Source organism: Rhinatrema bivittatum, chromosome 1, assembly GCF_901001135.1.
Source record: "Rhinatrema bivittatum chromosome 1, aRhiBiv1.1, whole genome shotgun sequence".
Taxonomy (NCBI): Eukaryota; Metazoa; Chordata; class Amphibia; order Gymnophiona; family Rhinatrematidae; genus Rhinatrema; species Rhinatrema bivittatum.
In genome coordinates, this window is record NC_042615.1 from 477,414,127 (window position 1) to 477,440,817 (window position 26,691).

Genomic DNA, 26,691 nt, shown 5'->3' on the forward strand with positions numbered 1-26,691 from the left:
AAAAGTGATTTAAGAAAACTTGAAGTGGTCAAATATTTGGCAGCTGGAATTCAATGACAAGAAATACAGAGTCATGCATCTGGGGTATGGCAATCCAGAAGAGCTTTATGTGATGGGCAGTGAAAGACTAATGCACACGAACTCAGAGAGGGACCTTGGTGTGATAATGTCTGCTGATTTGAACATGGTGAAACAATGTGACAAGGTGATAGCTAAAGCCAGAAAAATGCAGGGCTGCATAGGGAGAGGAATAACCAGTAAGAAAAAAGAGGTGACAATGCCCTTGTACAGATCTTTGGTGAAGCCTCTCCTGGAGAACTGCATTAAATACTGGAACCTGTATCTCAAAAAACCATGATAGAGGCAGTCCAAAGAAGAGCAACCAAAATGGTGAGGGGTCAGCACTGGAAGACATATGAGGAGAGGCTGAAGAATCTTGAATATGTACACCTTGAAAGAAAGGAGGTGCAGGGAAGATATGATACAGACCTTCAGATATCTGATAGGCTTTAATGATGAACAATCATCAAACCTTTTCCGCTGGAAAGAAATCAATAGAACTAGAGGTCACAAAATAAAACTACATGGAGGATGACTCTGAACCAATTTCAGGAAATATTTTTTCATGGAAAAGGTGGTGAATGACTGACAGGAAGGACGGGGTAAACACTGTATCCCTAGAGGGGTAACTTGATGGTGTGGCAGTTGCTACCATTATCAATTAAGTCTTGATACTGTTAATGCAACTCCATCATTGCTCTCTGCTTCAAAAGCAATGAGAAAAAGGGAATTGTATTCAGACAGCAACCAACAAGGGCCCCAACTTTTATGGTTTGGGGAACAAATACACAATAAACCCACGCACACCAACCTGTGTATTCCAGTACACCCCAGTGTAAACAACCCAAACAAACCGATGTACTGCTCTCTTATTAAAGTAGCACTCGATCACCAAATAAACTTATGTAAGACCCTCTATTCGCGAGCAGAAAATTTATGTTACATAAACGAGTTGTAACATAAATTTCCTGCTCGTGAATAGAGGGTCTTACATAAGTTTATTTGGTGATCGAGTGCTACTTTAATAAGAGACCAGTACATCGGTTTGTTTGGGTTGTTTACATTGGGGAACAAATAAACATGGGGGTAACTCGCTGATGTGGTGCTTACTATCCTTATTCACTAAGCCTGATACTTTTGATACAACTCCAACATTGCTCTCTGCTTTCACGGCAATGGTTAAGGGAAATTGGATTCAAACAGCATCCAAGGGCCTTGACTTTTACGATCTGGAAAACTTATAAGCATGGGGGTAACCTGCACAATGCAGCAGATACTGTCATAAGCTTGTTGGGCAGACTGGGTAGCTGTAACAACCCCCACAGTCATGCTTTGACAATTTTATGCATGGCACATGTAGAGCAGGATCCTATGTAACACTGAATGTTGGTATTCATCTGAAGTCACCAGTAGTGTCGCACGATTAATTTCAATGTCTGGGTGATGCCAGGATGACTAGATAAATGGGAGTCATGTGCCCATTTAAGAACCTTTTGTCATAGGCGCTGGGGCACTACAGTCTTGCCATGAGGAACTGTTGAAAGTGGCAGCAATCACATTCTTAGCTGGGTCAATAATGTGCTGCAGAGCTTTCAGAGTTCCTCCAGTATCTAATGAGCTGGAAAGAGAGCATCAGCTATATGGTTCTTGTCAGCAGGCCAGTACCGTAGCTTGAAATCAAACCAATTAAATAACAAGGCCCATGAGCTTGCCTGAGGTTCAAACTCTGAGCTTGCACCTAGTGTTCAAGGTTTTTGTGATCTATAAAAATGGTTACTGGATGCTTAGCCTCTTCCAGCAGATGTCACCATTCATCCAGGGCTAGATTGACTGAGCTCATGATCACCAATGGTATAATTCTTCTCTGCTGGAGAGAATGTCCTTAAAAAATAACAAGTCAAGAGAATGCCATTATGATTATGTTGTAGGAGAACAGCACCTATTCTGAGAGTAGACACATATACCTCCAAGATGAATGGCTTAGATGGATCTGGATGGTGAAGCATGAATCAAGAGTGAACTCCTTTTTCAGCTGCTCAAAGGCCTGAATAGCATCCAAAGTCAAATTATTGGTGTCTGTGCCTTTCCTAGTAAGGCCTGTAGGTAGGGCTACCAAGGAGGAGTAATCAGGGATAAATTGCCTGTAGTAGTTTATGAACCCCAGAAAGCATTGTAGCACCTTAAGGCCTGAAGACTGGGATCACTCCAATATGGGTTTTAATTTCCCTGGGTCCATCCAAAGGTCTTGATGTGAGAGAATATATCCCAGAAAGGGAAGTTTTTCCTGTTTGAAGGTACATGTCTATAACTTGGTATACAGATGGTGCTCATAGAGTCTTTGAAAGACTTGTTTCACATGATGTTGAAATAACTTTGAGAAAATTAGGATGTCCTCCAGGTAAAATTCCACATGAAAGTAGAGCAGGTCCTGGAAGATCATGTTTACCATAAATTGGAAGACTGCGGGAGAGTTGCACAACCTGAAGAACATTACTAAGTACTCATAGTGCCAATCACGGGTGTTAAAGGCGGTCTTCCACTCATTGCCTTCCCATATTCTGACCAGGTTGAATGCCCCCTGAAGGTCCAGCTTCATGAATACTTGTGTGCCCCAGATACAATCAAAGAGCTCAGAGATTAATGGAAGAGACCTCGATAATCAATGCATGGATGTAACCACCCATCCTTCTTCCCAATAAAAAAGAATCCAACCTCTACAGGTGAGGAAGATGAATGAATACAGCCTTTGTCCAGGTTCTCTTTCATGTATTTAGTCATAGCCTGTGTTTATGGAGCAGAAAGCAGGTATACTCTGTCTCTGGGTGAAACCTTGCCAAGGATCAAGTCTATGGCACAAAGGAGTTATGAGGCAGCAGGACCTCCACCTGCTTTTTACTGAAAATGTATCCTGCATAAGCCTGTCTTGCTGCAGCCATCACCTCCATAGCCAATTTCCAGCTGCAGCATCCCATGCTCAACCATATCCATTCAGGCTTGGCATATCTCGCTAATCCTGTCTTGCTCCAGCTATGAGCACCGTAGCCTGAGACTTCCAGTTGCATCAAGCCATGTCTTCACCATATACATTCAATCCTGTTTTGCTCTGATCACAATTCCTGGGACCTGACACTTCCAGCTTCAGCATGTCATCTTCCAATCATATCAAAACAGTCTAGCAAGACTCACGACCTTTAATTATTTCCAATAAACTTTGTAGTCCCTAATAATGCTACATTTTCTACCTGCAAAGTATTTCTCAAATTCAATATGGACCTAAACGGACAACAACTGGGGGAATGGTAGGACCTGTTTGCACTGCTCCTACCAGTCCAATTTTTTTAAATTATTAACTGACACCATTTTTGCTATCGCTGCTCCAAGCTATTCATACCACATTATGGCGCTCACTTGCTCCGCTGCTCTCTGCATGTGGAAGAACTGGCAAATGTCTTTGGGAGTATTATGCAGATACCCTTCTCGCTGCATTGCTTTACTCTTATAATTCAAGTTCTTAAGATATACCAGCTCCATTGCTGCCGCTGCCATTCCAAGCTGGTCTTGGAACCCAAGAGTGCTTCTTGCCTACTACACCAGCTGTGTTCAAGGTTCATGCCAAATAACCTTCCCCTACAGTATTTGCTCACTTTTCATCATGCCCTAGCTATGCATTGCTTTGCAAACTTACTGAAACACTCGTCAGGATTTTAATACTGTTCGTCATCTATGGTACTCCTTGCCATCTCTTGCTCTTGCCACGGCTATCCATTCTTTTGTACACTTGTGGCATCGTTCCATGAACCGTAACAGATTACATGGCCTATTCGCAGTTCCACTGTACTGCACACTTGGGTACCCACCTACTACCACCTATGACATGCGTGCTTACTCCGTGACACAAACATATCCCACTGGACTGGTGGATCAGCCAGGTGCAGCCATATTTTGACAGGAAGATGCATTCCCCTCTATGGTTGTCTGCATGCTCCAATGGAATGACTGGCATCTCCCATGCCACTCTGCCTTAATGCTGTGCCCCTCATCCTACACCTTGTGCAGCTTGGTCTTGCTGCCATGTGCAGATTTTACACTTTGGGGTTCTTCACTTCTTTCTGCTACTGTACTTTCCTGACACACTCCAGATCTTAGACTTTGAGGACTTCTTGCCAATCTGGGATGCTGCTGTGCACCTCTCCCATTCTTTTGAAATCTTGATAACACTCTTTCTGATTCTTGGTCTCTTTATCTGTATCTTAGGATTTTTTTCTGCCACTCTTTTGCTTCATTCCCCTTCATGGTGCCTTAGGGTACTGATGACATTTTCGGTGACACTTTTCCTCTCGTGATGCCATCAACTGTTCATGACATTATTGCTGCACTGGTATCCTCTTTTAAATCCTTGAGGTGTTCTTTCTCCTTTTGCTTCTTCTTTGCTTCACTTACACTGCATTAGAGAACTCCTGCCAATCTTGTAATTCTGGTACCCCTATGCGAAGCCTTATGCTACTATTTATGCCACTTTTGATGCCACTTGGCCATGCTCTAAATACCTTGTACTTCTTTCCCACTTCTGATGATTTCTTCTCACAAGTTTCATTAGAAGGGATAAAAAAAAAAATCACTATTCTGGAGCTCATAATACACTATAATACTTTCCCCGTAGGTTTTAATGGACAATGAATGAAACTAATGACATGAATAAATGATGAAAAAAACATTTGCATTGAAACTAATGAAATGAATATGAGCCCCAATGAACCAAATGAATAAACCAAAAAGATTTCCTTTTAATTTGCACATCCTTTGTACAGAATTTAAATTATTTGATATTTTCTCTTTTTGTAGGCATTGGAGTATGTCCTAAGGTTGGACCTTTGTCTCTCCCTTTCCCATAGCTCTATTCAGGGATCTCCCTTCTATCACCATGTCTCTTCCTCTTCTTCTGTTTTCATCTGCTAGACTGATCTTGTTGCGATGCTGCCTGCAGCCAGAGCTGCAGGGAGCCTCTTACCTTTCTTCAGTCAGCCGGCCTCTTATCGAAGCCATCTTCTGCACAGTGAGCCTTGCCGCCATGCTCCCATGCAGCAGAAGGCCACCAAAATCATTTCCTCACGGCCCAGGGGCAGCCAGAATTTTCTTGTCCCCTCTGTGGGAGGGGCCTTCAGTTCTGGCTCTTGCTGCGGCAGAGGGCCACCCTTGATCCTCCTTCATGGCTCAGATGCTGCTGCTCCGACATCGGGCCTGTTCAATGCCTGCTCCAGCTCCTCCTCCTCTTCTCAGAAATGTCAGCAGGGCCGCTGTCCAGTGTCCTGCTGTTTCCTGTTTTCTGCTCCATAGGTGCAGGGCCACGCCTCCTTCTTAGATTTAAAGGGCCCGTGGACAGATATGCCCCAGGCCCCACCTGGAACTCCTCCCCAGGCATCTTTTTTCTTCAGCCCTATAAAAGGTCCCTGCAGTCATTCCTTCTTTGCCTTGGCAAGGGGGTTAGTCCTCCCTAGGACTCTTCGTTCCTGCTTCTGCCCAGCATCTCTTTATGTTGTTCATGGGATCCCTTGTTGTCTGTGTTCCTGGTCTTTGCTGATGTTCCTGATGTTTCCAGATGTTCCTGATGTCCATACGTCTGTATCCTGAGTCTGAGTTCTGATGTTCTGTGATCCAGTCCTGATGTCTCTGATGTTCCATGTTCCAGCCTTGATGTCCTGAACTCTTGATACCTCGTCACCACCTTTCCTGGCGTGCCATGTTGTGGTCCATGACAGGCCTGCCTTCTTGCCTGCTGCACAAGCCTCTGGAGGTCATCCCTGCCTGAAGCCAAGTCCCGTCTTGATCCCGTGTCCTGAATCTTGTCCCGGCCCTAGGATTCCCTTGTGTCTGCTCCGTCCATGCGTTAGACGCTGCTGGAACCTGTGCCGCTTCAGCGTGGTCTGTGACCAGCTTCAGGCAGCTGTGTAGGGTGTGCCCCAGTGCAGGCCTCTACAGTATCTGGGACATGTTCCTCGCACTTGCTTCACTTCTTGTCTGGAGTCTGCCCCACATCCAGTGTGCTCAGCGACCAGCCCCGTGGGTGGGCTGTATAGGGTGCACTATGTCGCAGCCTCAACATAGTACTTGATCTTGAATTCTCGTCTGAGTCTTCCTAGCATTCAGAGTCCTTCCAAGTTCCTCATCTGAGTCTTCACATCCCAAGTTCCTCGTCTGAGTCTCCACGTTGTAAGTTCCTCGTCTGAGTCTTCTTGCTCCAGAGTCTTCGTCCGCCCTTGTCTCCTGTCCGGCCTGCCGCCTTTGCCGTTACCCAGCGGCAGGTCCGAAAGGGCTTGGAGTGGTCAGAGGACCACTCAGAGACCAACCTTGCATGGTTGGCCTCACCAAGGCTGTGCAGGTCAGCAGGGGCCTGGGCTTCCGGTCACTGTCCAGACGAGGTTCCATCTCAACTGCCTCAGCGCTTCCTCGGAGCTCCTCTCCTGGTTTGCCGAGGTCCAAGGGCATACTTCTTCCCAGATCGGGAGCGCCCCCTAGCGCTCCCGCCTACGTCTTCAGAACAGATCTTAGGCCTGAGATGTTTGGTTATTTTTTTACTTTCTAGTCTGTGCAGGTACATACACTTTCCATTATATTTTTCATATATGTCTTATTTTTCTCTTCATCTCTCTAACATTGTTTTTCTCTCATATGCTTTCTCTCCATCTCTTTTTCTTCTCCAATTCTATCACAGTCTCTTTAACAGATAAAGACCAATAATCCCATCCAATTTAGACAGCTGTCTTCCTCCTTACATAGATGACCTATAAATTCCCATACTGGAACCAACCCTTGCTTCTCACACTCCCTCACACCATACAACATGTTTCAATTCCATTCCCATCACTACTTTCTATATCAATGGTTCTCAACCTTGAGTCCACCGATTTTAAGGGATCCATGAGGCAATAATAGAGGATTTACCAGAAGGGAGGCAACCAAAGTACATCTACTGAGAAAAAGTACAAGCTGGCTGCTGCCTGATTCTATGCAGCCCACATTGATAAGAGGAAAGGAAAATCACAACCTTGAGAAGCCCAAACCAACATGGTGAGGAGGAAGGGAAGAATGGAGCTAATTATTGCCACTAAAAGCACAAACATCAGAAGGGAGAAAGTGGAGAGGAGTAGGGATGATCACTCCCATGAAGTGTTGAAACCAGCATTTGGCCAGACAGAAATGGCAGCACTCCAGGGGCAAGTTTACAGATTTCATTAGTCTTAACCTCCTAAATTTAGGCAGATGAAGACAGTTGCACAAACAGCTCTCTGACTAGATTTAGGAAAGTTTGATCTGGAAACCTAGCTCAGTTAGGGGCATCTGAAAACACAGCTAAGCATAACCAGGTAATCTTACATATTCATCGTGTTTTGGAAATTTCACCCTGAAATACAGCAGATGGAGAGAGAAAAAAAGCCACAGGAAGGTTTGAATAAATATGGAATCATTTTCTTGCTCATTTACAACTATTCTTTACAATTATGTATCTTCAATTTATACCAGTAAAAATTATTCTGTAGTGCATATTATTATTTATTGCATTCATTATTTTTTCATATGGTATTTAACTGCATGCAAAAATGAAAGAGAAGCAGATGTGAGTTCATTAAATTTTTGAAGTTTGAAAAGATTTTCATGCTTCCAAAAACATTAGGAATCTCTGTTCTATATCCGTCCCAACCATGCGTATCAATATTGGGGTTGTTAGCATGGCCATTCTATACTGGCTATTTCAACCTTTTTGAAAGTCTAATGCTATTAATATAAAAAAAAAGATTCAGAGAAGAGTGTCAAAATAAACACAATTTACCAAAAACAGTTGTAAAAAAAAATTAATTCTACAGTCCTGCCCAGCGCACGTGTGTAAATCAAATCAATTGCGGCGGTAAAATGTAAATTAGGGAGGAGTTTGGGTGGGGTTAAGGCTAATGAGGTGGCGGCACCACTGCGGGTGTTAATGTTTTGGACATTTATCGCCAGCAGTAGCACGGGAAATAGCACCACCTTTTGCCGTGGCTCTATGGGGGCGACAGTGTGCGGCATGGCTGCACCACGGCAGGCGAAACCGCACCTCCACATTGTGGCCCAACTGCATACTTTCATCCCCCCACCCCTTTTTTCACCGCATCTCATCATTCTGCTACATTTATAGTGGAATGATGAACCTAGGCCTAAGTGAAAAAAAAAAGTATGTTCATGCATAGGCCAAAATTCAAAATCTTAAAAGATTGTTGGGCTATATACTCCTAATCATCACATACAGAAAAAAAATTCAGTATGGGTTAGTTACTATGACATTTAAATTCCTTAAAACAATCTCACTTACAATTCCTCAATCCCATGTGTCAAACAGTGTAAAATGTCCCTTCAAAAAGCTGCAAAGTCCAAATAATTCCTTCAAGTACAGCTAAGCTGGAAAATATCTTCATCCGATAGTGTTCGCCTTATCCAAATCAAAGTAACTTATTAGTGAAATATTAGCTAACTACAAAAGTCTCAAAAAAAAAAGAAGACTTTTCTCAATTTGACAACTCCATGCAGGTTTCCCCAGCCTTTTATTGGAAGGCTAGTGCAATCAATCACAAGATTTGTGCCCACTGACTCAAATCTTCCCTCATTGGCCTTCTAAAGTTTCATTCAACTGAATAAAGCCTTAGCCTTTATTATGTCTATTTAAGGTTTTTTTTTTTCTACCGATAGCCATTTGCACATCGTATTTGTTTACATGGAACTGTAAGGTAAAAACACTTACATGGAATAGTGGGAAACATAAGCAAAAAGATACAAATGGTTAACATAGGTATATAAAATTGGGAGGTATTAATAACTAATAATGCTAGGCATAACTATTTATTTATTTATTTTTAACTTTTCTATACCGGTGTTCTTGTAAAAGATACAAATCACATCGGTTTACAATGTAACTGCAATATTTGCTCAGGGGCGATACAAAGAACAGGGGTGACAATTAACAGTGGAACGGGTCGTAACATAACTAGAGCTAGTATATTATTCCACAGGGGAAAACAAGTCATAATTACAGGGGGGAAAGAGGGGGGAGTGACTAAGGAGGCTAGTATTGGGGAGGGGGGTGAAAGGGGGGAGTTCATGGCTCCATGCGGAGGTCAAATGGCATTGAGTTCCAGTTTATGGGGCCTGCTATCGATAGGGCTCGATCTCTTGTGGAGGAAAGGTGCGTTAGTTTGTCACTCCCTAACTGCCCAAACCATTGTCTATTACCACATCTTTCATTCTTTTCACACCTCTATTTCCAGCACCTCAAATCTTAACATCTATTATCTCCCCTTCTCATCTCTCACCCACATTGACCCCTTCCACCCCTACCACCCATGTTCCACATTCTAGCCTTCTATTTACTTTTACCTGCTCTACGGCTCAATCTTTCTCTTTTCCCCCTTCTTTCAGTACTCTTCTTTCTGTCTCACCATTTTTTCCTGCTCCCATCTTCTGCTTGCTTTTTCAGTTCCCCCAGCAATCCTGCTCTTCTCTCCTTCAGCTTCCTTCCAGCCTCCTGCTCTCTCTTTTATTCATTAGTCCCCCTCAACCTTCCTGCTTTTTCTCTCTCTGAGCTTCTCCTCTTCAGTCCTTCCTGCTCGCTTTAACATATTATTGGTTTTACTGTTTGAATAAAGAAATTATCAATTTCTTCCTCACAAAATCATACAGATTTTATCATGTACAGACTGGATGTCTATACAACTTAGATCATTCACACACACAGGCTCTGTTTGCTGCACACCAAGCATGTATTTCCCCAACTTCTTTATATTTTTACCTCTACCACTCCTGGATCTTTTTCCTTACCCTCTATATCTTACAATCCAACCATCCCTCTTCTGGTTCCTTCCTACCATCCCCTGCTGACTTTTTATTTTTTTGATCTAGAAGTTTCCTCTTGCTTTTTTTGTGCTATTTTATTTTCTGTTCTTCTCCAATTTATTTTAGTCTAATCAGCCAAGGCAGTCAGCCAGGGAGCAGGAACCATACACCATGGCTTCTGGTACCCTGCAAATATGGGTCCTAATCCAGCCACTGGGTGTCATAACTGCATTATGACCACAGCTCACTCTCTATCTTTCTCCCAGGGGCTATGAATGATGCTCCCTCTGTAGTCCCAGAAGACCTGAGCTTTGATTTGAACCTGGGTTCTTTGCCATATCAGAAGCCCAACTTCTCAGTCAGTTTCCTTTCTATGATCCATCGGGCCAGTCACTACTCTTATTAACACTTATGCCCTCATTCTTGTTTCCCCTCACGCTTCCTGATCCCTTTCTCCCATAAACTTTAGTATAAATCAAGGTAGAAAACAAAAATTGCAAATACAGAAATATGTATAGCATTGCTTGGATAGCAATAAATAAAACAAAAACAAAAAAAAAAAGGAGCATTTATTGTTGCCCTTTCTAAATTAAAACTTGGCACAATGCACAGGGAGGCATATAAAAAGAAGTCTTCTGTGGCTTCCTGTCTAATATTCCATGTCTAGTAAATCTTTCATAGAATACTATTAGACTAGCCCATCCTGCTTCTGGAGAATGGGGTCAAGCAATTACATAGTTTCACTTCACTGAAGACCTCTATGAAATTGTATGATAAAGAATTCTTTTAAGGTGGAAGTACCTTTGTGGTTCGCAGGACATGATAATAGGCAATATAGTACTGGAAAGCAGCCAAATGCTATACTACATTTCAAGCTCTTTAGCCATTGCATCATAAAGCATTTCTTAGTTCATTTGGACTCTTAGTATTGTTCCATTAAGTGCATTTTTCCAGAGGCAGTAAAGCATATATGCATATGTTTCTTATATGTTTTGTACTAAAACTTAATTACGGCCACATTTCCAAAAGACACAGTTTTAATCTAGATGATTGATACTGCACTCGGCATTTCCTAGGAGACAGTGAATTAGAAGATAACATAGGTGTTATGGTAACAATGAGACACCATTTTTTTATTATTATTACTTTGTCATGTGCTCTTATACAGCAAAAAAAAAAAAAAAATTGTAAAAGAAGCTGACTTAGACTGAATTTGGGTTACAGTTTGCCTAACAAATCCAGCTGCTTCCTATTCTCAACCAAGAGGGAAAATTGCCACTTTGCAAATCAGAGCACAATGGGAAATAAGGCACGTGGAGCTCATTCCCCTAGAACACCTCCCTGGGATGTGTTGCATGAGGAAGATTATCGTGCAGTGTGTGATAGAATACAATGTGAGGAGAAGGCAGGAACTGCAACTGAGGATGGAGCCTCTGTGGCAGGAATGTTACTTAATCTTGTAGTCTCTCAAAACCTAATATTTATGAAGAGAAATAATTATGACTTTTTGATATATTGCCTTAATCCCTATTGAATTGAATAAGATTGGTTTAACACGGTCAGGAAACTTGTGCTTTCTCCAGGATCCCATGAGTAGATTCTGCGGCAGAGGTTGGCAAGTTTTGCTGCACAATTTGAAATGTATTTATTTGATAATTTATTTTAACATTTTATTCCCCCCCTCTCCCCAGAGCTGTAGCCAGGCAATTTGGCACCTATGACCTATACGTGATAAAGAGCACCCTCACCACATATCCAACGCACAGTAGCTGGGAGATAGTTACATTTTTTTTTTTTTTTAAGATAAAGCTATTATTTACAATCTAATGTAGGCAAAGGTGTGACCCCCAAGACTGTATGGATATGATCCTTCTCCTCCACCAGAACTTACCTTTACTCAACTTATTAGTCATCTCTACCTTGTAAGAAGTTTGAATTGAGTGGAGTGATTGATTTTTCTTATTATGTTACACTCATTAGGTTTTAGATCTCATTAACAGCAGAGAAAACTCCCTCCATAGCAGACACATAGTGGTTCTCCACAAAACCCTGCCAAAAACCCACTCATAACCTTTGTAGCAAAAACCCTGCCATATTGTAACAGCATTAAACTCGGGACTCACTCACCAGCAACGCTTCCAATAAAAAGGCAGCACTGTGGATATTGCAACCAGCTCTAGAACACCAATACACCTCCTACTGGAAAACAAACCAAGCTGGACTGGTACAGATCTCTACAGAAAAATGAATCACAAGCAGAATCCTTCACCTCTATCATGCATGCAGATCACAGATCCTCACCAAAACAGAATAAGGGGCCACACATTAGAAACTGAAATGTACAGACAAAAACTGCAACTGAAACCCCCAGAAGCATACCTGGAAACTTTTGAGTTCTGGCCACTAAGCATTCTCCCCTACCCACCTCCCTCACCCCCTCCCCCACTCCAGGGCAGACCACAGCCCTGGAGTGGGGGAGGGGGTGAAGGAGGTGGGTAGGGGAGAATGCCTTCCCACCCTTGGACAGACTCTAGCACATTCTCCAGGATGAACCCTAACACTGCCAAGTGTAGTATCTCCTTCCCCCTCCCCAGGATCTACCACAGTATTTCGCCCCTTCCCACCCCAGCCTCAAGTAGACAGAAACATAGAAATGATGGCAGAAGAAGACAAAACGGCCCATCCAGTCTGTCCAGCAAGCTTCAAACTTTTGTTTTCTCATACTTATCTGTTTCTCTTGACTCTTAGTAACCTTTTGGTTCTATTTTCCTTCCACCCCCACCATTAATGTAGAGAGCAGTGTTGGAACCGCATCTAAGTGAAATATCTAGCTTAATTAGTTAGGGGTAGTAAACGCCGCAATAAGCAAGCTACACCCATGCTTATTTGTTTACCCAGACTATGTAATTCACTCCTTGTTGGTTGTTGTCTATATATAGATCCACTTTTCTTCATTCTCCCTGCCGTTGAAGTAGAGAGCTATGCTGGATATGCGTGAAGTATCGGTCTTCCTCCCCTGCCGTTGAAGCAGAGAGCTATGCTGGATGTACATGAAGTATCGGTCTTCCTCCCCTGCTGTTGAAGCAGAGAACTATGCTGGATATGCGACTCAGCACTTTCCCTCTTCCCTTTCTCCTCTCCAAAACTGGATCCAGCACTCTCCCCCATATGCTCCCCACCCATCCACCCCCATAGGCTGGTCCTCAGAAACAGCAATCTTCTCCTTAGTATTCCTTTATCCACCCCATTTCCTTCCATTAGCATGAAGGGCAGATTAAGGGATAAAATGCTTTGTGTGAATGCTAAAAGTGGTCCCCTTCTCAGAAAATTGGTAGTGGTGGGGTATGGAGGGGCTAGCTGTAATAATTTCATATCAAGTTACTATAATTCAGCATTCATGTTTCATGTAAACGATTTTCAATATGGCCTAGGAGTTAGAGTAATGGGCTAAGAACCAGGGCTGAAATCCTACTTCCTCCAGTAACACTCCTTATGATCGTCGGCAAATCATTCTATCTCCCATTGACTCAGGTATCAACTTAGATTTGCATGTTGAGCACGCTAGTAGTTTCGGGGGGAGTTGGACGCTCATTTTCCATAAGGGGATATAAGGAGTAATAATAGCGCGTCAAAAACCCACGTCCAAACGGGGGCTAACGGTGCGCTCGGCCTGAGCGCACCATACTGAATCGGCCTGTATGAAATTTGACCTGAGCAAAGCCCATAGTCTTGCAGGATCTGCCTGCAAAACAAACTTCCTAGTGAGCTAATGGAGGAGAAAGCAGATAGTCAGATAAGAAGTGCTGCTGCAACTTTCCTTCTGCAGTGGGCGGTGCAAAGGATGGATGATGTCAGGAGGGGAGAGGGAAAATTGAGCTAAACCATCATTGAGCGGTGCTTCTTATGCATCTCTGGTGCCCTCACTAGATAATAACTGTATGGGGTAGCCATTATTGTAGTGCATTTTAGCCATGCCTATGGCCATGGCCATATTGGCGATGGGGTTATTACTTGCTACTAGGGATGGGCAAAGGAAAAATATAATAATTTCAGTTCATTCATGCATTTTATGGGCACCATGATTCATTTCTTTGGTTTCAAAATTAAAATGAATATTTGTTCATTCGTTTGCCATTAAAGACAATGGGGGAAGTACTGCAGCCTATTTTTGGGCTCCAGAATTGGGGTTTTCTCATCAACTCACAGATAAATAGAGAGAACAGAAACTGAGAAAAGGACAGAAACAAGAAACATACACCCAGAAAGAGAGAGAGAGAGAGAGAGAGAAAGATACATGCATACAACAAAAATAAAAGAAGGATCAGACAAAAAAAAGAAAAGTAAAACATAACACACATTTTATAGTATCTGTGTAAAGTTGTATTCCATCTGAAAAGAAGCATTTACCAAAAAAATCAAATTCTGATAATAGATAAAACCCACAGAGATGTTGTTGTGATAAAAGAGGTTTAAAAGAGTAAAGCAATCATACTTGTCTGCTAATTACTCTTTGTCAGATGAAGGTACCTACTAGCATCGAATAGTTTCAACAGCTATAACAGGAAGATCTCTTATTAGTTATATATAATATTGTTTCTGTTTTCTGTAATAATTGCTTGCCAGCTTGCAGTTATGTTTCTAAGAAAATACATTTTAAACTTTTGAATTTATTCATCTAATTATTTTGATTCCACCTGATTTTCAGTTTTGAACTCTGCCTTCCTTCCTACTCACCCCTGGGAGACTGTCTGGCTGGGTTTTGAACCCCTTTCCCACCCTGCAAGACCCAGCTGGAAGGAGGAGGAGTCATTTTCTGACTCCCGCTCTTATCCAAACTATCTAGTGACTCTAATGAAGAAAAACGGATACAAATGCATTGCCTCCTCAGCCACCGTAGTGGGAGGGTCACTACCCACAAGGGAGGAGGCAGGGTTAGAAAATCAAAAGCAGGAGGAGTGGTGCAGCAAGCATGCAATGCGATGGTTGGCTCAGGCAAGATCAAAAATTGGCAACTAGCCTAGGGAAAAGGGATTTGGAAAGAGCCTCAAAGACAGACAGAGCAGCAGAGGAAGCATCTTAAGGTACCAAGACTGCTTGGGGTGATGGCAGCCAAATTTGCAGTAGTGACTGTAATGGGGATGTGTCTAACTGCCTGCCATGCTTAGCCAACCTCAGTCAGTAAAAGAACTGTCGGGTAAAAGAAAGGCCACAGAGAAGGAAGATGTCTTCTGACACCTGCTGCAAATGCTGCTGTTATGATTACAGAGTCCTCGCTAGATGTCTCTCAGGGAACTAGGGTTATTATTGCTTCTAAGGGCTCTGCAGATATTTATACTTAGAAAGGCTGATGGCTGCGCTGAACCCATAAGACAAGAAACAGGGAATAGTAGAGCCCAGGAGCAAACACCGAACAGCACCAAAGTTTGAGGAGCAGATATGCTGAACTGTGATAATAATGGGAGGCAGGGGGACTCGCTCCTGCTTCAAGCAGTGTTAGAAATGAGCCTATAAAAATGAGTAAAGCTGTAAGAATCATTGTTTCTTGTCAGACTTCCAGAGCTGAGACTGCAGATGGATTCCTTGGGCCCATTTCGGCTTTCATTAGGAAAGTAAGATTTCCTGTCTGTATATGCATCTTTTAATGCATTTCTAGTAGTTATTATTATTATTGTTATTATTATTTGCTTGCAATCAACTCTCTAGTGCTTGCTATCATTTATCTTTTGTGTTATTATCCTTGGCCGAACCCAGAACAGACTACAATCTGAAAGGGTAAGAGCAGAGCATTGCAGTGAGAAGATTAGTCATAAAACCACTCGAGGGCTGAGGCAGAAGGAGGAAGAATGATATGAAAAGCCCAAGGAGCAGTGCAGCAGGCTTAGGAAGCAATGAGTGGCCAGGGCAAGAGCAAAAGTGTGCTGCATGCACTATTGCTGCCAAACTCCACACACAAATAATATTGGCAGCCTGGTACAGGCTCTTTGCTTTGGTCTCTATGTACTGATCAGTCACCTCCCTGGTCCCTAGTCAAAGACCTAAAAAAATTACTAGCATTGATGAAACCCCTTGTACTGTCTCCAACACAGACCCTTCTCCAATAAATAGAAAAATCAGCACCAAGTACTACCTCCCGTCTTTCTCTGGTGACTGTCAAAGCGATTGAGAGCAGTGCAGTACAGACTAAATTAGAAGCAGCCAGAAAGCTTTTTTTTTATAAACTATTTGAGAGCCTCAAAATACTATGTCCCTCTCAGTTCAAGCCTGGAGAGAAACTGCAGTGATTCTTGCACATGATCAGAACAGCGGAGGAAGCACCCTAAGGTGCCAGGATTGGCTTGGAGTGGCGACGGTGTTAGTGGCACTGGTGATTAAAAAACAGAAATGGCAGTATCAGAGTAATGCAGTGAGAAGAGCAGCCTTAAAACCCCTAAGGTGTACTCGAGGGCGGAGGAAGAATGGCATGAAAAGCCAGTGAGTGGTGGTGTAGCAAGCATGCAAAGCAAAGGTAAGAGCAACAGTCGCCATGTACTGTAAGGGAAGGGGAGTGGGAAGGAACCTCATATATGGCCAGAGCAGCAGAAGACGCACCCTAAAGTACCAAGACGGTAACAGCAGTGGCGCTGACAATTGTTAAAAACTGAAACGAAGAATTGGTAGGGTTCATATTCAGACATTGTGTGGTTTGGCAAGTTAGCCAAATAATCTTATTGGCTAACTTTTCCTCTATATTCAGTGGCACAACTGCCCCGCTGAATATATCAAGCTATCCTAAAGTCCTGGACAGGTCCATGGGATGACCAGACATGGCCGGATAGCTTATCTGACTAACTCAACTTCTCCCAGTTATGCACCAGGAACACCCCCTAACTTATCTGACCAAATTTTAACCATGCATGAGGTTTTCTATTATTGGACCTGGGATGTAAAATACATTTCCTAATTCCCTACACTCCTGGCAGACTATAAGCTCTTTCGTAAGCAACTAAAAGCTGGGCTGTTTATTGAAGCATTTTGTTAATATAATATTTTAATATATTAATTTGTTTTATAATCATATTTTTATTAAATGTCAAGTGTATGTGACTTTAATTTTTGATATTTATTTATTTATTTAAAATTTTTATATACCGGCATTCGTGTTGCAAACACATCATGCCGGTTTACATATAACAGGGGTGTACAAAGAACAGTTGAATAACCTATTAGTGTGGAAGGAAGCAGTTACAAATAACAAGGTAATAGAACTGGGAGAAGAGAAGAGAAGGGAGAGGATAACATTAGATAGAGGTATTTACATTAGTAATAACATTTTTACATGTGGAAGTTGTAGATCTCTATTTTAATCTCTATTTTAATCTCTATTGTTTAAATGATTTTGTTTGGTTTCAATTAATTAGTCTTGCCATATTGCACTGAAGGTGTCTGTCATATTATGCTTTGGGGTAGATTTTAAAAAAACGCGAATAGGCGTACTTTTGCTGGCGCATCAGGCGCCAGCAAAAGTACGCTGGATTTTAGTAGATACGCGCGGAGCCACGCGTATCCACTAAAATCCTGGATCGGCGCGCGCAAGGCTATGAATTCTGTATAGCCGGCGCGCGCCGAGCCGCGCAGCCTACCCCCGTTCCCTCCAAGGCCGCTCCGAAATCGGAGCGGCCTTGGAGGGAATCCTCTAATGCCCTCCCCTCACCTTCCCCTCCCTTCCTCTACCTAACCCACCTGCCCGGCCCTGTCTACACCCCCCCCCTTACCTTTCTCCGGGGATTTTCGCCTCCTGGAGGGAGAAGTAAATCCCCGTGCGCCAGCGGGCCGCTAGCGCGCCGGGACGCGATCTGTGGGCGGGTCCGGAGGGTGTGGCCACGCCCCTGGGCCGACCAGGGCCGTAGCCACGCCCCCGGGCCCGCCCCCGGAACGCTCCCGACACGCCCCGAAAACGCCGCGCGGTTCGGGCTCGCCCCACCCGGCACGCCCCCCGACACGCCCCCTCCGAAAACCCCGGGACTTACGCGAGTCCCGGGGCTCTGCGCGCGCCGGTAGGCCTATGTAAAATAGGCTTACCGGCGAGCAGGGCTCTTAAAATCCGCCCCTTTATGCGCTATATTATATTTTGAATTTTAGCTAAACTAACTAAATAAATAATAGCCAGATAAGTTATCCAGCTACAATTTAGCTAGATAAGTGCCCAAATATTCATTTAGATGGATAACTTCTGAAACATCTGGCTAAATTCTGCTGAATATGGACTTCTGTAAGAAATTTTGTGCACTGCTCCAGTGAAAAAAAAGTTTTCACACCAAGTTTCCTTAGTACAACTTCTTTACTAAGAATTGCTTTATAAGTGCCAATAAATAGTGCCAAAGCTGTGCAGTTGAGTCAGTTTCATGTTTCATTTTGAAAATACCTCTGCAAGCAGAAAATGTAGTATTTGTAGGGACTGCTAAGTTAGAGATTATTTCTGATCCTGAACCTTTTTAATAATGTTTTCACAGGAGCGTAATATGTGAGCAAAGACTTAGGAGTTGGTCTGCATCTCCAACACCAGACATTCCGCATGCAAGGTGAAGAGTATGATGAATTGCAAACAACAAAAAGGTATCCAAATCACCAAGGTGAGTGTGGTGAATCGCAAACTGCACAAAGGTCTAGACAGGCCTTGATAGTAAAATGTAAAACCATAAAAGAGATGGGTTGGAAGAAGAAACTTCTATTTTTTTTTTTGTCTTTTTTTACATTTTTTACAATGAAGAAAACAGGGTGGGAGAACTAAACTGTGGCACAACACATGAGCAATCAAGGGTTTCCTCCGTTCATTATATTAACAATCATCCAAATCTTCAGCATTCACCAAAGCATTTATAAACACAAAACATTAAGCATTCTTATTCTCAGTGGCTGCATCCCCTTTCTACTCACAGTTATATGTGAAGGAGCTGGCTTTTCTTGTAGTTCCAGGGCCTCACTCTGATCCCCTCTGAGCCTATATTATATTTTGCTCTGGGAGCCATCTGGTACCCATAACGCTCTGTCTTATGGTGGACTAGGACTAGACAGCTGGGGCCAGTCTTTCACATTGTTCTGGGGAATTCTTAGGAATGCATCGTCACATGTTCCCCAGTCAGCTCAATTTTTTTAATCTGAGTGTCTGCCCCTACTAGGGCAGAATCCCATAGTAGGAATCAGCTATACTTTCTCTTGGATTCTGCCCTATTCCTCATTCTGACTCCTGCCAGCCTTGATTTATGAGATCCTACTCTAGAAATGCCTCATCCTTTAACTAGAGGATGCACTTAAAATTGGGGTAATTTTACCTTTTACTGAGTTACCTTTCCCCACTCTTTTGAGTCTTTAGTTAAGGGGTCCCTATATAACCACAGTTTTCCTGGTTTCTCTGGTCCACCTACTATGTCATACGGGCGACCCTTGACCGTCGCCCGTATTACATAGTGAGGGCAAAGGTAGCGCCGGCGCCATTTTGAAGATTGGCAATACGGCCCGCGTGCAGGAGGTCTCTCCCGGACCCCCGCTGGACTTTTGGCAAGTCTTGTGGGGGTCAGGAGGCCCCCCCCCAAGCTGGCCAAAAGTCCCTGGGGGTCCAGCGGGGGTCCGGGGGCGACCTCCTGCACGCGTGACGTCGGGAACCAGGAACCAAAATGGCGCCGGCGCTACCTTTGCCCTGTCACATGATAAGGGCAAAGGGCCACCGGCGCCATTTCTCTCAACGCAGCCGTGGCCAGAGAGAGGGAGATCACGTCGGGACCCCTCCACTGGACCCCAGGTAATTTAAAACATTTTTGGGGGGGTTCGGGAGGGTGGGGGATTTGTTTTAAAGGTTCGGGGTGGATTTTAGGGGTTTTTTGGTGTGTCGGTTTTCCCGCCCTCCCCCGATTTACGATTTTTAACTATTTAAAAAAAAACCAAAACATGACTATAAGATTTCCCTCCCCCCCCAGCCAAAATTGATCGTTAAGACGATCGATCACACGATTCACACCCCTACTACTTATTGTGTTCTTATTTCTGATATAGTTTTAAACTTTTATTATTTTATATTGATCATGAATTGGATTGTACTTTTTTTTCTATGTTTATTTTTATTTTGTTAGTTAATATCCAGAAAGGGTTTTAGATATACTATGATTTTTTTTTTATTTTATTTTCTCAATATTATAAACCATTTTGGTCAAAATTGTATTGGTAAGACGGTATATAAATACTTTAAATAAATAAATAAATACATTCAGATTTTGCAATGTTTAAGTCCAATTTATTATGAAATTGCCTTTGTTTGATGGCAGATAGACAGGCAGACTCCAATCATGAGAAGTGGTGGAGGCACCTAATAGACTAACCAATTTATTGAGGCATGAGCTTGAAGACAGAATCTACTTTCTCAGATGTTTCATCTGATGAGCTTGAGGACAGAATCCACTTTCTCAGATGTTTCATCTGATAAAGTGAATTCTGTCCTTGAAAGCTCATGCCTCAATAAATTGGTTAGTCTAAAATGTGTTATCCTCTCTTGTCATTTTTGCTACTCCAGATTAACTTGGTTATCCCTCTGAAAATCAGACTCAAACATGTCATTCTGTAAGACCAAGTAGGTTGGAGGTGAATGAGAAGCTGAATATCATCAACATAGATACTGTAGCCAACAGAAAGAGTAGCTAGGACTTTGCAAATATATGCAAGGTAAATATTTACCAACATAAACTACAATGCTGAGCATTGAGGAACCCTAGACCATTGTGATTGCTTGTTAGTCAATTTGATATGCTAAAAACGCTCAGATAGATAAGACATAAACCAAGCCAGAACAGCACCTGAAATGTCACATTCTCTTAAGTGAAATAAGAGAATGTTGTGATCTTTTGTGTCAAAGGCTAAAGAAATGTCAATTGAGACTAGGACATAACTGTACGTCAAATACAGAAACTCTCATGGTCAAGGACACCATGAGAGTTTCTGTATTTGGAGATTTCCTAAAGCCAAACTGAAAGGGATCAAGGATATGATGTTCCTCAAGAAAATCAGTCCATTGTTGTAGTGAAATTCCCTCCACTAATTTGGCTATACTGGACTGTGAGGAAATTGGCTGTAGTTGTCTCAGTTAGAAACATCTAGTTTTGTTTTTTTTTAAGTAAAGATCTGTGAAAACAATTTGTGAAAACGTATTTATTTTTTAAATCATTCTCAGCATGATTGTTCATTGATCTCAGCACTCTCTGACTTTCAGTTGAAGATTGATTGTGATGGTTTAACTTTTTGTTTGATTCATGTTTGTTTTAGGGATGTGAATCGTTTTTTGATGATTTAAAATATCGTCCGATATATTTTAAATCGGCAAAAATCGTTAGGGCCACGATACAATACCAATTCCCCCGATTTATCGTCAAAAAATGGTAAATCGGGGGAAGGAGGAGGGCAGGAAAACCAGCACACTAAACCCCCCTAAAACCCACCCCCGACCCTTTAAATTAAATCCCCCACCCTCCCGAACCCCCCTCCCAAATGCCTTAAATTACCCTGGGGTCCAGCGGCGGTCCATAGCTAAATCGGGGGAAGGGGGAGGGCAGGAAAACCGGCACACTAAATCCCCCTAAAACCCACCCCCGACCCTTTAAATTAAATCCCCCCAAAGCCTTAAAGTACCCTGGGGTCCAGCGGCGGTCCGAAACGGCAGGAGATCGACTGCAGGAGGTCGTTCAGCGGAGGTCCGGAACCCTCGCTGAACGACCTCCTGCAGTCGATCTCCTGCCGGCGCCATTTTCCGTACGGAAAATGATTTGCGGCAGGAGATCGCTCCCAGATGCCCGCTGGACCCCCAGAGACTTTTGGCCAGCTTGGGGGGGCCTCCTGACCCCCACAAGACTTGCCAAAAGTCCAGCGGGGGTCCGGAAGCGACCTCCTGCGGTCGAATCGTGTTGGTCTATGGCCGCCGCCATTTTGCGGCGGCCATTTTGCAAAATGGCGCCAGCTGAAGACAACACGCTTCAACAGCAGGAGCCCGTTTCAGACCGCCGCTGGACCCCAGGGTACTTTAAGGCATTTGGGGGGGTTCAGGAGGGGGGGATTTAATTTAAAGGGTTGGGGGTGGGTTTTAGGGGGATTTAGTGTGCTGGTTTTCCTGCCCTCCCCCTTCCCCCGATTTAGCTATGGACCGCCGCTGGATCCCAGGGTAATTTAAGGCATTTGGGGGTGGGGGATTTAATTTAAAGGGTCGGGGGTGGGTTTTAGCGGGTTTTAGTGTGCCGGTTCACAATTTTAACGATTTTCACGATATTCTAAACACCCAAACGGCAACGATATGATTCCCTCCCCCTCCCAGCCGAAATCGATCGTTAAGACGATCGAGGACACGATTCACATCTCTAGTTTGTTTACTATTTTTATTTTATCTTATACTTTAAATGTGTATGCATGATATGTAACATGCCTCGAACTTTGGAGTGTGCAGGATAAAAGAAATTTTAAATAAATAAATAAATTGTTAAATAAAATAACTGAAGGTTTTTTTTTAGTGATGAGGGTAATAAGCCTTCGGTAAGTGATGAATTAACAATTCGTGCCAGGGATGGAGCGATGGTGTCTCTGGAAATCTTCAGCAGTGAGATGTCACAAATAATCAGGGCACAATAATATGAGTTCAATTTTGCAATAACATTTAATCCTGTCATTGATAGCCACATGTTGGAATGATGTCCAACTAGCCTATGGCTAATCTCATTGCGAACTTGTCCTGCCTATTTTCTCATAAGGTGGTGAGGTCAATCGGTCATTGGTTGATTGCTATAAGATATGCCATACTGGGTCAGACCAAGGATCCATCAAGTCCTGTATCCTGTCTCCAACAGTGGCCAATCCAAGTAACAAGCACCTGACAAGTACCCAAACATTAAATAGATCCCATGGTACTAATGCTGGCATCAAGCAGTAGCTATTTCCTATTGATTAATAGCAGTTGGAACTTATCCAAAACTTTTTTGAACCCTGCTATACTAGTTATCAGTTGTTGTTTTTTTTCTCAGCAATAAGCCATAGACCTTGATGGGCCTTTGAAATAAATGGGAAATATAAATGACTGGGACAAAGAATATTTGTTTCATTCATAAGCCCCCCTCAATTTCAGTTTGACAAAAAAAAAAACCTCTCAAAAGCTATTTTTATGAGCAGACAGCTTGTTCCACAGGTTAATGGTTAATGACATTTCAAATAATTCACTGAGAGCTTTTTCTTTCAGTTAGCACTTCCTGCTTGTTTATTTATGTATGTTATTGAAATACTGCTGTGTTAGCACACAATAGAGATGTGAATCGTTTTCCATATCGTCTTAACGATAGAAATCGTGTGGCAGGAGAAGAAAATCGTGTTTGGCACGATTATTTCGTTGAAAAATCGTTAAAAATCGTTTTTTCCGATTAGTGCGCACTAACTCAAAATGATACAAATAGACACTTTCCAGGTCACTGAAGGTCAGTTAGGAATGAATATGGTTTCCTATTGGCTGGCTGTGCTCTTATCTATTGATGTTACCAAGTTTACCACTGAGGTAATGGTTGGGGGGATATGAAATGGAAACAGTTGGAAGCTTGACATGTGATGATCAGCACTCACGTGACTAGAACTTCTTTGTTTATTATTTTTGTTAGCAGACACGTGCATGTTGAATTTGCCAATCACTGTGCATTTTAGAAAGGTGGTCCTGGCTGGAACTGTACACAGTTCAAATATATGTAATTGATTGTTGGTAAGTGTATTTTTTAAGTAGCCACACTGGCACAAGTATGTTTACTTATCCTCCTACTTAACTCACTAGCTCAGCTTTGTAAGAAGGGCTTCTCTGCTTGAGTGAGGGTCAGGCAGCTCCCCCCTGTCTGTGAAGCCAGCCTCTCACTAGTAATGCAGGGAGGGAGCTGTCTCAGACTTCACCATCCTCCCCCCCCCCCCCCTCACCCACACACCATTCACTAGCTGGGACATGGGGGAAGTCAGGAGTGAGGGTCAGGCAGCTCCCCCCTGTCTGTGAAGCCAGCCTCTCACTAGTAATGCAGGGAGGGAGCTGTCTCAGACTTCACCATCCTCCTCCCCCCCCCCCCCCTCACCCACACACCATTCACTAGCTGGGACATGGGGGAAGTCAGGAGTGAGGGTCAGGCAGCTCCCCCCTGTCTGTGAAGCCAGCCTCTCACTAGTAATGCAGGGAGGGCGCTGTCTCAGACTTCACCATCCTCCTCCCCCCCCCCCCTCACCCACACACCATTCACTAGCTGGGATATGGGGGAAGTCAGGAGTGAGGGTCAAGCAGCTCCCCCTGTCTGTGAAGCCAGCCTCTCACTAGTAATGCAGGGAGGGAGCTGTCTCAGACTTCACCATCCTCCCCCCCCCCCCCACACCCACACACCATTCACTAGCTGGGACATGGGGGAAGTCAGGAGTGAGGGTCAGGCAGCTCCCCCCTGTCTGTGAAGCCAGCCTCTCACTAGTAATGCAGGGAGGGAGCTGTCTCAGACTTCACCATCCTCCCCCCCCCCCCTCACCCACACACCATTCACTAGCTGGGACATGGGGGAAGTCAGGAGTGAGGGTCAGGCAGCTCCCCCCTGTCTGTGAAGCCAGCCTCTCACTAGTAATGCAGGGAGGGAGCTGTCTCAGACTTCACCATCCTCCCCCCCCCCCCTCACCCACACACCATTCACTAGCTGGGACATTGGGGGAAGTCAGGAGTGAGGGTCAGGCAGCTCCCCCCTGTCTGTGAAGCCAGCCTCTCACTAGTAATGCAGGGAGGGAGCTGTCTCAGACTTCACCATCCTCCCCCCCCCCCCTCACCCACACACCATTCACTAGCTGGGACATTGGGGGAAGTCAGGAGTGAGGGTCAGGCAGCTCCCCCCTGTCTGTGAAGCCAGCCTCTCACTAGTAATGCAGGGAGGGAGCTGTCTCAGACTTCACCATCCTCCCCCCCCTCACCCACACACCATTCACTAGCTGGGACATGGGGGAAGTCAGGAGTGAGGGTCAGGCAGCTCCCCCCTGTCTGTGAAGCCAGCCTCTCGTTAGTAATGCAGGGAGGGAGCTGTCTCAGACTTCACCATCCTCCTCCCCCCCCCCCTCACCCACACACCATTCACTAGCTGGGACATGGGGGAAGTCAGGAAGCTCCCCCCTGTCTGTGAAGCCAGCCTCTCACTAGTAATGCAGGGAGGGAGCTGTCTCAGACTTCACCATCCTCATCCCCCCCCCCTCACCCACACACCATTCACTAGCTGGGACATGGGGGAAGTCAGGAAGCTCCCCCCTGTCTGTGAAGCCAGCCTCTCACTAGTAATGCAGGGAGGGAGCTGTCTCAGACTTCACCATCCTCCTCCCCCCCCCCCCCCCCCCTCACCCACACACCATTCACTAGCTGGGACATGGGGGAAGTCAGGAGTGAGGGTCAGGCAGCTCCCCCCTGTCTGTGAAGCCAGCCTCTCACTAGTAATGCAGGGAGGGAGCTGTCTCAGACTTCACCATCCTCTTCCCCCCCCCCCCTCACCCACACACCATTCACTAGCTGGGACATGGGGGAAGTCAGGAGTGAGGGTCAGGCAGCTCCCCCTGTCTGTGAAGCCAGCCTCTCACTAGTAATGCAGGGAGGGAGCTGTCTCAGACTTCACCATCCTCCCCCCCCCCCTCACCCACACACCATTCACTAGCTGGGACATGGGGGAAGTCAGGAGTGAGGGTCAGGCAGCTCCCCCCTGTCTGTGAAGCCAGCCTCTCACTAGTAATGCAGGGAGGGAGCTGTCTCAGACTTCACCATCCTCCCCCCCCCCCCTCACCCACACACCATTCACTAGCTGGGACATGGGGGAAGTCAGGAGTGAGGGTCAGGCAGCTCCCCCCTGTCTGTGAAGCCAGCCTCTCACTAGTAATGCAGGGAGGGAGCTGTCTCAGACTTCACCATCCTCCCCCCCCCCCCCCCCACACCCCATTCACTAGCTGGGACATGGGGGAAGTCAGGAGTGAGGGTCAGGCAGCTCCCCCCTGTCTGTGAAGCCAGCCTCTCACTAGTAATGCAGGGAGGGAGCTGTCTCAGACTTCACCATCCTCCCCCCCCCCTCACCCACACACCATTCACTAGCTGGGACATGGGGGAAGTCAGGAGTGAGGGTCAGGCAGCTCCCCCCTGTCTGTGAAGCCAGCCTCTCACTAGTAATGCAGGGAGGGAGCTGTCTCAGACTTCACCATCCTCCTCCCCCCCCCCCCTCACCCACACACCATTCACTAGCTGGGACATGGGGGAAGTCAGGAGTGAGGGTCAGGCAGCTCCCCCCTGTCTGTGAAGCCAGCCTCTCACTAGTAATGCAGGGAGGGAGCTGTCTCAGACTTCACCATCCTCCCCCCCCCCCCCCCCCCCCCCTCACCCACACACCATTCACTAGCTGGGACATGGGGGAAGTCAGGAGTGAGGGTCAGGCAGCTCCCCCCTGTCTGTGAAGCCAGCCTCTCACTAGTAATGCAGGGAGGGAGCTGTCTCAGACTTCACCATCCTCCTCCCCCCCCCCCTCACCCACACACCATTCACTAGCTGGGACATGGGGGAAGTCAGGAGTGAGGGTCAGGCAGCTCCCCCCTGTCTGTGAAGCCAGCCTCTCACTAGTAATGCAGGGAGGGAGCTGTCTCAGACTTCACCATCCTCCCCCCCCCCCCCTCACCCACACACCATTCACTAGCTGGGACATGGGGGAAGTCAGGAGTGAGGGTCAGGCAGCTCCCCCCTGTCTGTGAAGCCAGCCTTTC

The 26,691-nt window shown here is 44.8% G+C and overlaps 1 long non-coding RNA gene across 1 annotated transcript in view; it reads left to right on the forward strand.

Annotated features, from left to right (window-relative positions):
• LOC115081157 overlaps positions 1 to 26,691 on the forward strand; it is a 196,123-nt gene that overhangs the window by 52,346 nt on the left and 117,086 nt on the right. The window contains exon 2 of the long non-coding RNA XR_003853738.1: positions 18,405 to 18,524. This is a non-coding gene — a long non-coding RNA (uncharacterized LOC115081157). The remainder of the gene's footprint in view (positions 1 to 18,404; positions 18,525 to 26,691) is intronic.